Raw genomic sequence first — 16,380 nt, 5'->3', positions numbered from 1 at the left:
TACTATAAAGAAAATGATGTTCATTTTGAGAAACCCTAAGAGTTTGATGGTATCTAGGTTTTGTTGGGATTCAGTAGTTCTGTTTATAGAGTGTTTCACAATGTGTCCTAGCTCCTCATATCCAAAACCGGTGTCTCACACTAAAACTCTGGACTGAACTGGAGTCCAGTCATAGAGAAGGAGGAGTGATATTATCAACAAATTTGCCAAGACCATGATGGGGAAACACACAGAAACAACTGAGTAGATGGGAGCTCACTGACTCTGGCCTGACAGCTGGGGAACCCGTGTAAGACCAAAAGCGGCCCTCTGAATGTGGGTGACAGTTGTGCAGCTTGGGTGGTTTGTGGGGCCACTAGCAGAGGAACTAGTACTTATCCCTAGTGCATTCACTGACTATCTGGAGCCCATTCCTTATGGAGAGATACTTGCTCAGTCTAGATATAGTGGGCAGGGCCTTGGTCCTGCCTCAAGTGATGTGACAGACTTTGTTGTCTCCCTATGGGAGGCCTTGCTCTCTCTGAGGAATAAATGGAGAGTGGAGTGGAGAGGAGGTGGGGGAGTGTGAGAAGGGGTAGTAGGGGGAACTGGGATTGGTATGTAAAATAAGATTGTTTTTAAAAATAATAATTCAAAAATGAGAGAAAAAATCCTAGGCTTGTTTTCATAGCATTGCTTAAAGAACTGGAGGCCAGTGGAGTGATGTATGTTGACATGACCTTCTATAAATATGTGATGTCTAATGTTAACTTGACTTTCTGGGTCTCTACTAAGTGTGGTCATGTGCCAGGGTACCTAGGTGCTCAGTGAGAAGTGAAACCAGAGGAACAAGTCTAAAGGGACTTGAATTTTATGGTTATTCAGGATATTGGTGATCTTAATTATTGACATGCTTAAATTAGAATTTCTGCTATAGGAATGTAAGCATGCCACTGTAGCTACCCCTCCTCTTGGTGGCATCAGCCTGCTAATCCACTTTGCACTGATCCATGTCCTTTCTGAGTGTCACCTCTTAGGTGCGGCGAGGTGGCGTATGAAACATAACTTGCATGTTGCAGAAGTTCTGTCGGTGTGGTGTGCTGTGCTTCACTCATTGAGAAAAGTAGAGAGGTAGAGCCCTTTTGTGTGAAGTCTGAGATTAATTCCTGCCACGTTGTGATAACCAGTTAAATATGATTCCCATGAATGAAAATATGTAGAATGCAAATTCACATGATTTTCATGGCTCATGGTCATGATTAATGAACACACCGTAGCACCCTAATTCAGTTGTACACTCTGGGATTGAGCTGACCTTCCTTGGATGCTAACTGCACTAGCCTTCTCAGGAACATAGGCAGCTAGCATTTGTTGCTATTTGTGACACAGCTACCCTGGGGAGAGTCTCACTGGTGGGATGCAAAAGCCTATAAGTGAGTATTTTGAACATGCAAAATTTGCTGTGGGGAATCTTAAATTGAATTTGTTTTCCTTTTTCTTAGCCTCAGCAACTTGTGTTTGGTGGTCAGATATCCAGTTGTACATTCTCACATCAATGCACTGCCAATGGTAAGATGCTTCCCCCTTTCCTTCTCTCCCAGGTCAGAGATTTGTAGCTGTTTTGAAGAGACTTTTGAGAAATAAAAATTTCTCAAGAATCTCAGAAGAGTTTAGCATTTTAGCAAAAGGTACCCCTACTTTGAAGATTATAATTTTTCTATAATTTTGATGGTTATCAAGTGTGTTACCTTTTTATTGTTGTCTTGAGATACCACGACCAAGACAAATTACCAAAAAGAGAACATTTATGGGAGCTTGTAGTTTCACAGGTTTAGAGTCCATGACTGTCAAGGCAGGGAGCACAGCAACAGGCAGGCAAGCATGGAACAGTGCCCAAGAGCTTACATGTTGAATCAACAACCGCAAGGCAGAGAGAGCTGGCTGGTAATGATGTGGGCTTTTGAAACCTCAAAGTCGACTCCCAGTGATACAACAGGGCCACACCTTCTAGTCCTTCCCAACTGTTTCAGCAACTGAATGTATGAGCTCTTGAGGAACATTTTCATCATTTATCATGATGTACCACCACATCAGTATGAAAAGGTGACATGAATATGATCTTTTATGAAATTTTGTGACTAGCTTTTTTTTGGGGGGGGTTAAAAATTTGATATTGCTGGTAACAGTTCTTTTATTTGTGTCCATCATTTTGGTGAGTTTTAGGGCATGTTGCTTATCCTGATATTACTAAGTATGCAGTTAAATATATGAGATTTTACATGTTTATTTAGTTGATAACTTTAGGGAGAAACATTTTTACTTCTTTAGAAAAGTTTAGAAGTCTTTCATTTTGGATTATAAATCTCGGCTGTCATGTAATAACGACTACACAACTACACTGCTGAATGTACCTGTACCAAGGCTCTCTGACTTTTGGCAGAGTTTGGTGACTTGTGAAAATTTGATGGTAGATAAAAATTTGATATTCGATACCTTAGACTTAATCAATGCTAGGCCTGTCTCTACTTCTGCCTCCTGAGTTCTGTGATTGAAGACGTGGTACCATATTAAGCATGGGTTTAATCATGGTTAATCTTGGTGAATGGGTGTAGGGTTATTTGTTGGAACAGGGACAGCTTACCAGTAGTAGCTCCATTTCTGAAGAGAAAGGAGCCCCCCCCCGCAGTCATTTACCGTCAGTTACTGGCACCTTCTAAACATTTTTCTCTACACAGTGACCAGAGAACCAGTTTTCTGTGTGGTATCCTGAAGTATGGCAAGTGCCCTTACCTTCCAGGTTACTTCTTCATCCTTCTAGATTTGGAAGAATCTGACTCTTTCCTTCCTGCCCTCCCTCTGTCCCCTCTGCTCTCTGGAGTGCTAGCTTTTGCTTTGAGGAGACTGTTTGTTTTATTTGAAGTTATCATTCAAGACTAGTTTTCTGGTTTTTTGGCATCTTAACTTAAAAAGGCCCTCCTCCCCTGTGCCAACATGCAGACTGTATCACTGCTTTTATGCTTGAAACAGCTCATAGGCTATGTTAAATTGGATCATTTCAAACGTTTGCTAATTTTTCTGAAAACCTCCAAAATGTTTTTTTTTTTTTATGTCATTGCAAACTATAAACTTGTGGTTAGTTGTTTGTGTACCTTAGTGCTAGAGAGCCAGGGTTACAGCGGACATGCAGTCTCTCAGAGCTCTGAAGCCATGTACATGTATCAGTGTGTCATGTGTTTAGAGATGGTTCAGAATGTGGTTTCCTCAAACGCTGTAGTTATTATGTTGACCATGTCATGGAGCACAGTAGTTTCTCCTACTCACATTATGACTTGCTGGTATTTTTACCCGCATTAACCATGATCTGAAAATAGTAAATACAAAATTCGAGAAATAAACTTAGTTAGGTTTTTCTCCCTACCCCCAAAGGCTTATAAGCACTATCATAATGCAAAAAAAAAAAAAAAAAATGCATTCAGTCCAAGAACAAGAATGTTCATAGTCTAAAACAGTTTCAAACTTGTTTCAAAGAACAAAGTCTCTTCTCAGACACATGATGATCTCTTAACTGTAATCCTCCTGTAAAAAATCAAAGTCAAAAAGCAGATCACATGCTTCCAACATTTAATAGCACATTTGAAAGCGTAGGGAAGGAACATATTGAGGAAATACTGAACCAAAGCAAAATCGGAAAGTGCTGGGCAAATTTCAAACTCTGCACCTCCATGTTTCATGTCAAAATGCTCTTCCAATCTCCGGCTCTGTTCAGCTTTGTTGACTGTAACACACTTCTTTCTCTGGACTATTTCCACTTCCTGTTAGCAGCTCCCCTCAGCAGGTATCCCACAACTCTGGCATATCTAACCTCTTGGGTTCTCCAAGACAATTCAGGCTTCAACTTCATAGCTGCATGCAGCGACCTCCAGTCAGGAACTCCCCTAACACATGCCTGGCCTCAGCAGCTTTATTCCTGACTCCAAAACCATGTGGCCAAAGCTTCCAAGTTCTGCTGCTTGCTGGGACTGGAACGTGGACACCTTCAACACCTTTCAGCCTTGGCTGTCCTGAACCTTGCTCTGCAGCTCAGGCTAGCACCAGACCCAGATCCCCAGCCTCTGCCTTACAGTGCTGGAATTAAAGGCATGCACCACCACACACCAGCTCTAAGCTTTTCTTTAATTCATTTTCACAAGTTGGAAATTTAGCTGGGTGGGATCTTGCCATGAAGTTACCACTCTCTTTATTCCACTTCTTAATCTATTATCTTGTTGAAGGCAGGATTTAAGTCTATTCCACTTCCTGATGCTCATTTTCTCCTTAAAGTTTACATTTTGTAATTTACCCTGCTCAACTTGCTCCTTTTCATTATAAATCTTCATTAGAGTTACCCTAACAACCACATGACATAGTCTTTACTTCTACCAACAGAATTAATCAGAACTCTTCTCTGTAGCCTCAGGCAGACTCTTTGGACAAGGGCGAAGGCAGACACTTTCTTCACCAAAGCATCACAAGAATGATCTCTAGGCCACATACTAAAACTCTTCTCCTCTGAAACCTCTTTAGAGAGTCCCCTACAACTCATCAAATCACAGTTGCTTTCCTGATCCAAAGAACCAAAGTCCATATTACTCCAAAGGAGAGCAGTGTCAGGCCTATCACAGCAATACCCTGTCCAACTTTTGTCTCAGCTAGGGTTTTATTGCTATGGAGAGATACCATGACCGCAGCAGCTCTTCTAAGGAGAATATTTAGTTGAGAGATCTTACAGTTTCAGAGGTTCAGTACGTTATCGTCTTATCGTCATGGTGGGGAGCATGGTGGCATGCAGGTAGATGTGGTGCTGGAGGAATAGCTGTATCTTGCAGGCAATAGGAAGTCAATTAAAGGAAGCTTGAGCAAAGGAGACCTCAAAGCCCACCCCCACAGTGACACACTTCCTCCAACAAGGCCACACCTCCTAATAGTGCCAATCTCTTTGGGGCTATTTTCTTTCAAACCACAACATAAACTTTCACTGAATTTTCAGCACTGCTCTGAATAATGGTTAAGCTTGATTGTCCTGTTCTAGACATGGAGCCTCCCTTCATCCCTTTCTCCATGTAGGGGAACAGCCCCGACAAGCACCATTTCTGGTTGTTCTTCTCTTCTTAGTCTTCTTCTTCTTAGTCTTCTTCGTCTTCGTCTTCTTCGCCGCGAAAGGAGGGAAAGGAGGATGCAAGACACAACAAAACTCGGCACCCGAGGTTTATTGCGGCGTGCAGGAGAGAAGGGGAAAAGAGAGCAAACAGATGGCGTTTCAGCCTTTTAAAGGGTCCCCCACGTGCGTGCGTCGAGTGCCACGTTCTGCGCCTGTGCAGCCTTTGTGTGGAACGCTAGGGGCTCCTGGGAAATGTAGTTCCCCAGGCGAGCCATGCTCAGGGGCCTTCTGGGGAATAACACTGGTACCAGAGTGGAGGTGTGGGAATGAAAACACAACTCACATGACTGTATCGGGAGGGAGTTTTCAGGGATCCTTCATGAAATCCTGAATTCATATCCTGAAAAACCACTCGTGTTTATTCTCCAAACAGCTTTTATATCAAAATGTAAACTGAGGGGAAGTTCATTAGCATTCTGTTTCCTAGGTGAAGGGGGGGGGGATGACTTAGGTCACATCTTCCTATCTATGCCCATTTTGTCATGTAGACTGAAAAACAACTCTTCCCCAGGTGACCTCCTAAATTACAGTAGAAGGAGCAGGACGACACTAGCATATCCTGACCACTTGCTTTGGATGGCATCAGTTTGTCTCACTATCACAAGGCTAGGCGACCACTGCGCCAGGTTGCCCAGAATTTTGACTGCCATACAATGATGTAGGAATATAGCCTGTATAATCTGTCCAGTGATCCACAGTCTTTCCTGACCACTTGTCATTTCACCATCAGGATGCATGTGTACAAGTAATTTTTTGCTTGTTTTTTTTTTTTAACTTAAGACCCAAAAAAAGAGGCCTAAGGCCTTCCACTGGCTGGAGGAACTCACTTAAACTTTGTGGCTACATAGCACAAGCTGTAGGAAAGGTTCAGTGTATAAAAGATGTGTGCAAACCATGTAAGGAAGAGACTGTTAATTCCTATCTTCCACCACATTTGCACTGCTGATTGCTAGAAGCCTTGTGGGGATTGGTAGAGATCCCTTTGCTGCCTTCCTTGTGCATACATTGAGTTTAAGTTGCCTAGCTTCTTAAAATGGACCAGGACCAACAGTGTTTTCCTGTGCATGTTGTTTTATTTTCTTTGTGAAATTCTCATCAAGTTATTAGGACTCATTGGCTATCAGGTTATATCCTTATTTTGAATTTTAAAAACGAGTTTCAAACATGAATTAGAGAGAAAGCTCATAGTTCCCTCTCATAGCCATGGCCTTTGGTACAGATTTTCCCTCTGACCAATTGTTCCCTGCTGTGCCCTGCCCACTAATTATTGTGTTTTGGTGTGAGAAGGAATATAAGTATACTTTCTCTTTATACTTGAAACTACAAAACAGTTGCTATCTTCACTATTGTTAATGCAAGTATCAGCAATGACTGATTGTTCCTAGCAGTTCATCAAACCTATAGCTCTTTTATTTCTCTTTTCTCTGGATTTGAATACTTTAGGGTCCTTTTGGAAGCAGCATCCTGACAATACTTGTCTCTTTCTGATTGTCCTTTTCTGGTGTCCATATTGTAGCTGATGACATATTTCCTTGTCTGTCTGCCTCCCTCCTTTGTGTGTGTGTGTGTGTGTGTGTGTGTGTGTGTGTGTGAGATCTTATTTAACCCTCAGCAGCCCTGGTGCAAACTTTGCAGACCAGGCTGGCCTTGAACTCACTGAGATCCACCAACCTTCCGCTGCCTCCTGAGTGCTGGTATTAAAGGCATGCATTACCAATTCAGCGGCCAATTTGCACACCATTTTATGCACATAATGTATTTTCTTTCTCTGCTTATTTGCTTTGCTTTATGGACAGTTGGATTGCTTCTTTTTTGGTTCTTTCCTTGATAGAGTTTTATGAGATCCTGATTTCAGACTTTTAAGTTCTTTTTGGAATTTTAGAACAGGCCTTTGGATCATGTAAGTATTTTAGTTTTACTTTTTTGAGAATTTCATACTGTGCTCCAGGTGTTAGTTATCTAATAGATGTGAGATGTTACAATTTTTAATAGCATTTAAATTCCTTCAACTTCTCTTAAGTATGTTTTCATAGAAGAGCAACGAGATGCCTAGTTTACTACAAGTGCACATTCACTTAATTATCATTTCCTATCTGTCTGTAAAGTTTCCCTGACCCTGTGGTTTTTTAATTGTATCTCTTTAGGGAATTTTTTTTCCTTGTATTTTATATAAATCAACAGCTAGGTTTATGGATAGTAATCTAATTTTGCTGCCAGCTCTTATTATCTGGAAGGTTAGGGAAGCAGAATTGTCTATAAACTTTATTAGTACATCCCCAAAGAAGCATCCAATAGTTGAGGCTAATCATTGGTAACCATGGTCTAGACTCAAAATTCGTTATTCCACTGGTGTGCACAAGCATTATGTTCCAGCTCATAGTGTTTCCTCTCCCAGGCACTCAATGTCCTAGGCTTATACAGGAAAGAAGCAAATAGGCTTGTATTCTTTCTTTTCCTCATTGGTTTTCAAATACTGACTTGTTTTCCATGTTTCTAGAAGGTAGGGTTTGTTTAAGTGTTATTGTGAGCTTGTGGATTTGAACATTTGACATATTTATTGCTTTGTGGTTTTATTCTTATTGATGTGAGATTTTCTTGGAGAAAGGCACCTTTTCAAGTTGACTCTCCAGTCTTTGAAAGTGACTATAGTAGGCATCGATAGAGGCTGTGCTATGTTCCTGCTCCCCAAGTCACCACTGTCTCTAGGAAGTCCTGATTGTTTGAAGGACAAAAGTCTACTGAGACCACAGTACTTGTCTCATGATGCAGGCTGATTCTGGCTATGGGAAGCAAGATATGGTATTTCTGGTACAAATTTAGCATTTTATTGCTAAAATACAAATCCATTGCCGGTGTTTCATGATGGAAAAATCTGTTTAGATAAACTGATTTTTTGTACTTATGCATATAATATATTAATAAATTACAAGATATTTAAAAATAAACACACCATAAGGGAAAAAGTCACCAATGTTATATATTAGTTATCATATTAATTATAGCTAATGTTCACTATGTAATTGCCATATCTGTTACTTATTAATAAATATAACTATGTAACATAATTGTTAACAACCATATTTTTATTCATTATTTTAATTATATTTAATAGTGAATAATAAAATAGTTATATAATAAAATGATGTAATTAAATATTAAAAACAGAATTGGGTTCTTTGATACAGTCTCTGTGTGTACATTTGTATGTATGTACGTATGTATGTACATAGCCCAGGCTGACCTTCAATTCAGTTTTCCTTTCTTAGGCTTCTAAATGCTGAGGTTACAGTATGCCACCCTGGCTCTCCTGGCCGTTCGTATGCACAGTGCTCCCCTGTGATCTGGAAACAGTTGAGTGCTTTATTTTTCTCTTCCCTATGCCCCATTGGTTTACCATTATGTTTAGTGTTATGTTTTAAAATTGTTTGTGTGTGACGGGGTCATTGTCTTACTCGGAGGCTCTTGGTGGCCTTGACCTGACACTGATGAGGAGCTTCCTGGGTTCTCAGTCCTGGATGACAGATGTGACACCCACACTTAAGAAAACAGACAACACAAAGTATACATATTGTCTGTCTAGTTTTAAAAATGTAGCCATAGGGGTGAGAGAGGTAGGTAGTTAAGCAATTAAGAGCCCTTGCTACTCTTCCAGAGGACCTGGGTTTAGTTCCCAGTATCAGTATCCACAAGGTGACTCATAGCAGTCCCAGTGGATCTCAAACCTCTTCTGTCCTCCTTGGATACTGGGCACACTCTTGGCATCCAGACCACCCATATACATAAGTAAGTAAACTTTTACATAGGTGTGTGTGTGTGTGTGTGTGTGTGTGTGTGTGTGTGTGTGTACACAGTGGACATTTTGGAATGCATCTTTTAATCAAATGAGACTGTCACTGTGCTTCTGATTGGCATCGCCGCTAGATGTCTAGCTATTAAGGCTGCACATCTTTTTCTCTAAATATTCCAAGAGCAATTCTTGCTTCACAGTTGTTTGTGAACTATTCTGCAGTCATCCCACAACATGGAAAATCTAATTTCATTTGTTAAATGGAATTAACAATTTTTTAATAGGCGTCTTGTTAAGATGCCTATAAGCAGACTCATAAAGGTGGTTCTATTAGGCTTAAATAAAGGAATAGAATTATAGCCTTAATCAAAGACTTTTGTTTTCAAATATATCCAGAAAGTTCTGTTGGGCAGGTAGATATGCTAGCAAAGAAAGAAAATTCTGGATATCTTTTGAAGAGTAGCATTTGGGAGGGAGCCATCCTTTGTTGATGTGCAGGCAGACTGTGAGGAAGGCAGACCAGTTCTGCTCAGTATTTCCTGACAGAGCTGTGGCAGAGAAGACCCCTGCCCCTGTCACCACACCCCCATGCTTTGTGCTGAATTTCCCAGCTGCTCAGAAAAGTTGGATGATGTGTCCCGGTACTGTCCACCAGGACTTGATCCATCCTAAAAAAACCTAGGTAAAATCTCAAGTAGTTTGTGTCTGTGTCTCTTTGTTTCTTTTTCCTGCCTTAGTTCTCTAGGTAAGACTCCAGCACCATGGCCAATAAGAATCGAGAGAATAGGGTCCTGTGTCTCTGTCCAAATTTTAGAGGAAACAGCCTTTTCTCCATAGTTAGTTGACCGTAGGTTTGTCGCTTCTAACCTTTGTTTTGCTGAGGTATGTTCCTTCTGCTTCTGGACTTTTTATTATGAAGGGCACTGTCCTTAAATCTCCTTATGTGCTGAGTTACACTTACAGTTCTGTAGGTTGAATCAACCTTGCATCTCTGTGATAAAATCAATTTGGTCATGGGTGTGATCTTAATGTATTCTTCAATTTGATTTGTAAGAGATTCATGAGTTTTTACATGTGTGTTCATCAGTTAAATTGTCTTTAGCATGCTCTCTTTGTGTCCTTATCCAGTGTGGATATTAATGTAATGTTGTAGTAGAATGAGTTTGAGGAGCCTACATGGTAGGAAGGAGAAAAGTACTACTTCAATGGCATTATCAAACTGTTTTTATCTTCTGAATTCTGGTAGGTCATGCATGGCCTAGGAATATATTGATTCTGTGTAGATTTTTTTTTAGGGTATCAATTTTTATTTATAATTCCTAATGACTGACTTTATTAAACTGAAGTCTGTAGTAACCTCCCCTTTCACACTAATTTTATTAATTTGAGTCTTTCTTCTCCTGGCCATGTAGGTTTTTTTATTATTGGTTTGTTTTTCTGACTTAGACTGATTGTATGCATTGGTTTTTAGTCTCATTTTTACTAATTCCTTCCTTAAACTGCTGCTTTTGCATTTGGATTACTCTTGTTTTTCCAGGATATTGGGGTGCATTATTAGATTATTTGTGATCTTTTGGGGTTTTTGTTTGTATGTTTTTAATGTAAGCACTCAGAGCTATAAGCTTTCCTCTTAGAACTGCCGTATCTGTACACCAGATATCTCAGATTATGATATTCTAGGAACTTTTTTCTTTGCTGAGGTTTTCATTGGTCATCTAAGGGCATATTTTTCAGGTGCTATGTATTCCTGTAGTAGCTTCAACTTTCAGTTGATTTCTAATTTTATTGTATGTTGATCTGGTGGATAAAAGAGGTTATTTTGATTCTTTTGTGTTTGGTAATTATTCTTTTGTGATCTGGAATGTGGTCAGTTTTACGAGTTTTCCTTGGCTGGTGAGGAGAATGTGTGTTTTGTTTGTGTTGGATGCACTATGCTGTAGGTGGTAGTTGGGCCCACTTTGTACTATAGTTTAGCTATTTGGTTTCTTTGCTGGTTTTCAGTTTGATTTCTCCCATCTAAGATGAATTTGGGAAATGAAATTCCCCATCTTATATCAGGACCTGTCTGATCTTTTCTGTTCAGTGGTGTTTTTATGATGAGATTGGGAGCCATAATGTTTGGTGGATGTGCATTTAGAGCTACATCTTGAGGAAATGTTCCCTTTATTAAGCATGAGTAGCCTTCCTTCTCTCTGGCTAATTTTGGACAAACCGACTTTTTCAGTTGTGGGAAGAGCTCTGCAGCCTGTTTTCAGGTTTGTTCTTTTGATAGATTGTTCCCATTCATTGGCTCTCAGTCTGTGAGTGTCTTTAGCTATATGGCATGTTTCTTGGAGAAAAGAAGGTTGACTCTAATTAATTCAGCTGGTCAGTTTCATTTTTGGTTAGTTGAAGTCGTGCTTTAGTTTTAAGTTTTTGGAGACAGGGTTTCATGTTATCCAACTTTACCCTCAAGCTCACTATGCAGCCTTAGATTCCTGATCCTCCTGCCTCTGATTTCCCAATGTGTTTTTTTTTTTCTGTTTTTGTTTTATTGTTGGTGATGTTTAAGACAGAGTCTCACTGTGTTATCCTACCTGACCTCTTCCTCCTGGGTTAATTGAAGTCATGCACCACAAGACCCAGCTAGTACTTGTTTGCACATCTGTTTTACAGCAATACACCTGGTATTTATCAACTATTTAAAAAGCTGAGCTCTAGTCACTTCTTAGGGATAGAGGTTTATTTCAAAACTAGATTTTTTTTTATTCGTGTTCATGTCGTGTGACAGTACATATACCAGTGTTACTGCTACCATCATAGAGTTAGGCAGAAGCTCACTGAAGCTTGTTGACACCCTCTTCCATTGTAGGCCTGCTCTGATTGGGCTGTGGGGTCCACAGCAGTTGCACACTTGATAATGAATAGTCACTGTGTATGCTGGAGAGATAAAATGCACACTGTGTTGACAACCTTATTTATTTTATTTTTTAATTATTTTTTTATTTAGAGGTTATAATTACATTATTTCTTCCCTTCCTTTCCTCCCTTCAAACCATAACATATACTCTTTGCTGTATTTCACATTCATGGCCTCTTTTATTATTATTTGTTGTTGCAAAAAATGTGTGTGTGTGTGTGTACGCGCAGTCTCACACACACGTGCTCACATGTGGTTTTCCTAAATGCATAAATACAACCTGCTTAGTCTTTTTTTTTTTTTTATTACTGTATGTATGTTTTCAGTGCTGGCCATTTGGTATTAGATAACCAGTTGGTATGCTTTCTCATGGACTGTTTCTCCCACTGAGCATTCATTCCTTAGGTGTGTGTGTGTGTGTGTGTGTGGCCTCCTGTACTTGCTCCTGACCACTTTGGCCTGCCCATTTCTATTGTCCTTGCTCTGCTCATGTTCAGGCAGTCATGCTGGTGAGACTTTATGTGTGTAAATGCTCACATTACTAAGTAAACTCTCTGTCAGCAAACTGTGTTCCATTCCTCTTGCTCTGTCTTCCTCAGTAGTCCTTGAGCCTTAGGTCCATCTGTTCTGCTGATGTGCCAGGGAATGGACTTCTACAGTTCTTCATTTTGATTGGTTGTGATTTTCCATCATGATCTCCATTTGTTACAAAGAAGTTTCTTTCAGGAGGGTTGAGACTACACTTAACAGCCGTTATAAGAACACATTTGTTGTTAGGGATTATGCGGTTCTGTAAAGTGGCAGATAACCTTATTTTTGTTTTTTAAAGGAAATTATTTACTTTAAAAATGTTAAGTAACTTAAAAACCTGGAAATGGGATGTGTTCTTTCATGGACTTCTGAGCATGGGTTGCACATGCCCTGTGTATATTAAGTTTTCCTGCATGTACACACCCATAATAAAATTTAATTTATGAATTATGCTCAACAGGATCTTGACTAATGACAGCAATAATGAAACCAGAACAACCATAGCTATAATATAATGAAAACAATTTAAAACTCCTACTAACTGTTTTTAGTCATTGTTGGCTGTGATTTGTAAAAGAAGCGTGGCTAAGGAGAATATGAGTGGGGTGATGGTCTTCTGTGTAACAAATGATGACACCAGGGACATGTTGTTGAACAAATTCTGCTGTTAAAATTTTTCATGTGGCTTTAAGAAAACATTGAACTTATGTAAGCGGTTTCATTCTGGTTTATCTATTTTTTGGAGTGATAGTGTTCCAAGTCTTGTCAGGCAGAGAGAGCCACATAAGCATGGTCTAGCAACTCCTTTCCAACCATGAAACCATAAAGAGCACCAAAGAGCCTGCTCTAGTGCTGGCCTGAAGACGTGGTGTTTACTGTTTATTAAATTGTCTTCAGTCTTCATTTTAATTGCATTAATTATACATTAGGTAATAATTATACATTATTAATTATACATAGGTTTCAGTAAGGCATTTTCATCTATATAATGTATTTTGATTTCTATTACCTTCTCCCAGACCTCTCATCTTTCCTCTGATCCCTTGTATTTTCATGTTCCCTCCTTCCCTCCCCTCCCCCTCCAGTGAGGTAGTGCCAAATATGTTTAATTAGGATTTTTATAGGACCATGGGTCAGGAATTTTTTTACAGAAGCATGGATAACTTTACCAGTGTCTACAAATAAAATGCCTCCTTCCCCGAGCTCCATCTCTTAGCAGCTATTAACTGCCTCTAGATCCTCAGGGAAGGAGGGTGGGGCTCCCTCGTTCTCTCCCAGAAAAATTTTTGGAGGTTAGTCACAAAGTTTGCACAGAGTTCCTGGTGATCACTGAGTGGGGCTGTCGGGATTGGGGGAGGGCAAGCCAGAGTTGACAGTATACACAAAGAGGTCTCTGAATCTGACCCGCTGTTATCAAGAGTTAAAAGGATGTTATTTTAGAAAACGTCTCTTTTAAAACTGTTTTCTTACTTTTTTAATGTAACTTATTTTTCTTACTTTTTAAATGTTCTTTAATACATTTTTTATTACTCTGTTGTAATTTCTTACTAGGAAAATTTGTTATTCTTGTTCTTTTTCTGCACATTATATTGTCTATGATGTTTTTTTTTTCTTTTTTCAGTCTGGAAATTTCCATTTGTCTCTCTGCTGTTCATGCCTTTGAGATTGACTCCTTTCTGCCCAGGGCCTCTCTGACAAAATCCTCATGGCCTCTTCTCAGCCTTAGCATCTGTTATTGGAGTCCCATCATCTCTGGACAGTATTAATTTAAATTTTGTTTTTAATTTCAAAAAATTACAATAGGTGATAAAGATGCTTAAGCTTAGAATCTAGGACCAGTCCTAGCTGCTATCAGTGAGTGTGTCCACCAGCCTTTGGAGCCTCCTGGCTATGTTGGTCTGATGTGGGATGTATCTCTGTATGCTGTGCATATGTTTTATTACCTTTTAGTTAATAAAGAAACTGATTTGACCAATAACATGCAGAATAGAGCCAAGCAAGAAATCCAAGCAAAGATACAGAAAAAAAGAAGGCAGAGTTGGAAGAGATGTCAGCAGCCACTTGGAAAGCAAGATATGAGATAACAAGCCATGAGCCTTGTGGTGAAATATAGAATAATACAAATGGGTTAAGTTTATAAGGGCTAGTTAATAGTAAGCCTGAGCTAGTAAGCCAGACAATTTGTAATTAATATTAAACCTCAGAGTGGTTATTTCAGAAATGGTGTTCTGGAGAGAAACCTCCAGTTACATTGGTCCTCAGGATTCTAAAAGGTCCTCTCTGTCTTGATTGTTGTTTAGTGTTCATGTGCACATCTTTGGGTGAACTTTTGTAGGTTTATACAAAGTTACAGGAAACACATCTGCAACTATCAGGTCTAGGTATTTTCTTATATTTTCCAGTTTCTACTGACAGTATTTCCTGATTTAGTTTGGCCTCTTTATTTTTTATCTTTGACCTGAGTAAGGAATAACTTTGAGGTGGGGTTTTGCTATGTCGTTCAGGCTAGACTGAGGTGGAACTCATCTCTAGCCTAGGCTAGGCTCAAGATTTGTAGTATTCCTCCTCCCTCAGCCTTCTAGGTATTAGAGCTGTGGGTATGTGCCAGCAGTCCCTGTGTCTTGACTTTTAAAATTGAGAGTAACTAAATCAAAATACTAAGGATAGAAAATATAAAGGTATGTCATTTGTGGAATCACAGTGTGTTTGATAGTTGTAGAAGGTTTGCATTAGGGAAAGTGAGTACTGCTCCTTCACAGAAAACCTCTCGGAAGTGCAGGCATCTGCAGTTTCTGGACAACCATGAGAACATGAACACTGTGAATACCTGTCAGTTGAGCCACAGAATTCACCTTAAAGCTTCATTTTGAGTGTAGGCTTGCACATGGCTATCATGTTTTTGGTAATAAATACAAGGAAATGTTAGTCTAATCAGTAGCTTTGTGAGCATTTTTTTTTTTTTTTGCTTATGTGAAATTTTTATAGAATGTTATAAAAACTAAAATCTGGTAAGGGGAGGTGTATAAGTCAGATTCCTTTGTTAGTGATGGTTTTATTCAGACATCACAATTGGGATCAATTTACTAACAGCTTAGATGATTCATTGGTAACAATCTTCTGTCATGCTCTTAGCTCTGAACTACTTGGGATATAGAAAATACAGAACGGTAAATAGCAGTAGAACAGAAGACATAACGTATTTGCCTAAGTGTTTAGTTATCCCCTTTATCTGGCTTTGTTTTATCAAGAAGTAACTGACATTGGTCACTTACAGTCTGAGTTATTAAGTGGAAGATTGTAGAAATGAAAATTTTGTAAACTTTAGGTTATTTGAAATCTTGGATTGTCTTACCTACCATGGTAATGAGATGTCTTTGCTCTCATGTCCAGACTGTGTATGATGCCCACAAACTCAACTGTTGCTCTGCACAGTGCTGTGTTGATGTTTGTTGATGTTTTTAATCTTTTTTTTTTTTTTTTGGTTTTTCGAGACAGGGTTTCTCTGTGGTTTTGGGGCCTGTCCTGGAACTAGTTCTTGTAGGCCAGGCTGGTCTCGAACTCACAGAGATCCGCCTGCCCCTGCCTCCCAAGTGCTGGGATTAAAGGCGTGCGCCACCACCGCCTGGCGACGTTTTTAATCTTTACCGTGCTTTCCTTATAAACTAGACTACTGTATGAGACAGAAATCAATTGTGTGCATGCTGTGCTTCCATTTACTCTTTCAGTCAACTAGCAATTGTCCTTGGCAGGCAAGGTGCTGCTTGCTGTACTTCAGAGCGACAATAGAAAGACTAAAGCCTTGTCTGAAACACACTTGGAGTGGATGGGTAACCACATGCTTAGGTTTCACTGAGGTTAGAAAGCATGAGCAGCTTTTTAAAGTGCTTTTCATCGTCTGCTTAGTGTCTCACTTGACAAATTACTACTTTTAAATAGTTTAAGAATTTTATGCTGAAATTATTATCAAAGTAGAGATAACAAGACTTT

At 39.5% G+C, this 16,380-nt stretch overlaps 1 protein-coding gene across 3 annotated transcripts in view; it reads left to right on the top strand.

The window, feature by feature from the left end:
* Tbl1xr1 (TBL1X/Y related 1) overlaps positions 1-16,380 on the top strand; it is a 136,234-nt gene that overhangs the window by 77,460 nt on the left and 42,394 nt on the right. For 2 of the 3 annotated variants that reach the window (XM_057756908.1, XM_057756909.1), the window contains exon 2: positions 1,482-1,548. The exons of the other annotated variant lie outside the window; for it this stretch is intronic. The gene's annotated coding sequence lies outside the window, so the exon portion shown is untranslated. The remainder of the gene's footprint in view (positions 1-1,481; positions 1,549-16,380) is intronic. 3 annotated transcript variants of the gene reach the window in all.

Source organism: Chionomys nivalis, chromosome 24 (genome assembly GCF_950005125.1).
Source record: "Chionomys nivalis chromosome 24, mChiNiv1.1, whole genome shotgun sequence".
In the NCBI taxonomy this organism is placed as follows: domain Eukaryota; kingdom Metazoa; phylum Chordata; class Mammalia; order Rodentia; family Cricetidae; genus Chionomys; species Chionomys nivalis.
This window is presented reverse-complemented; position numbering and strand designations above follow the sequence as displayed.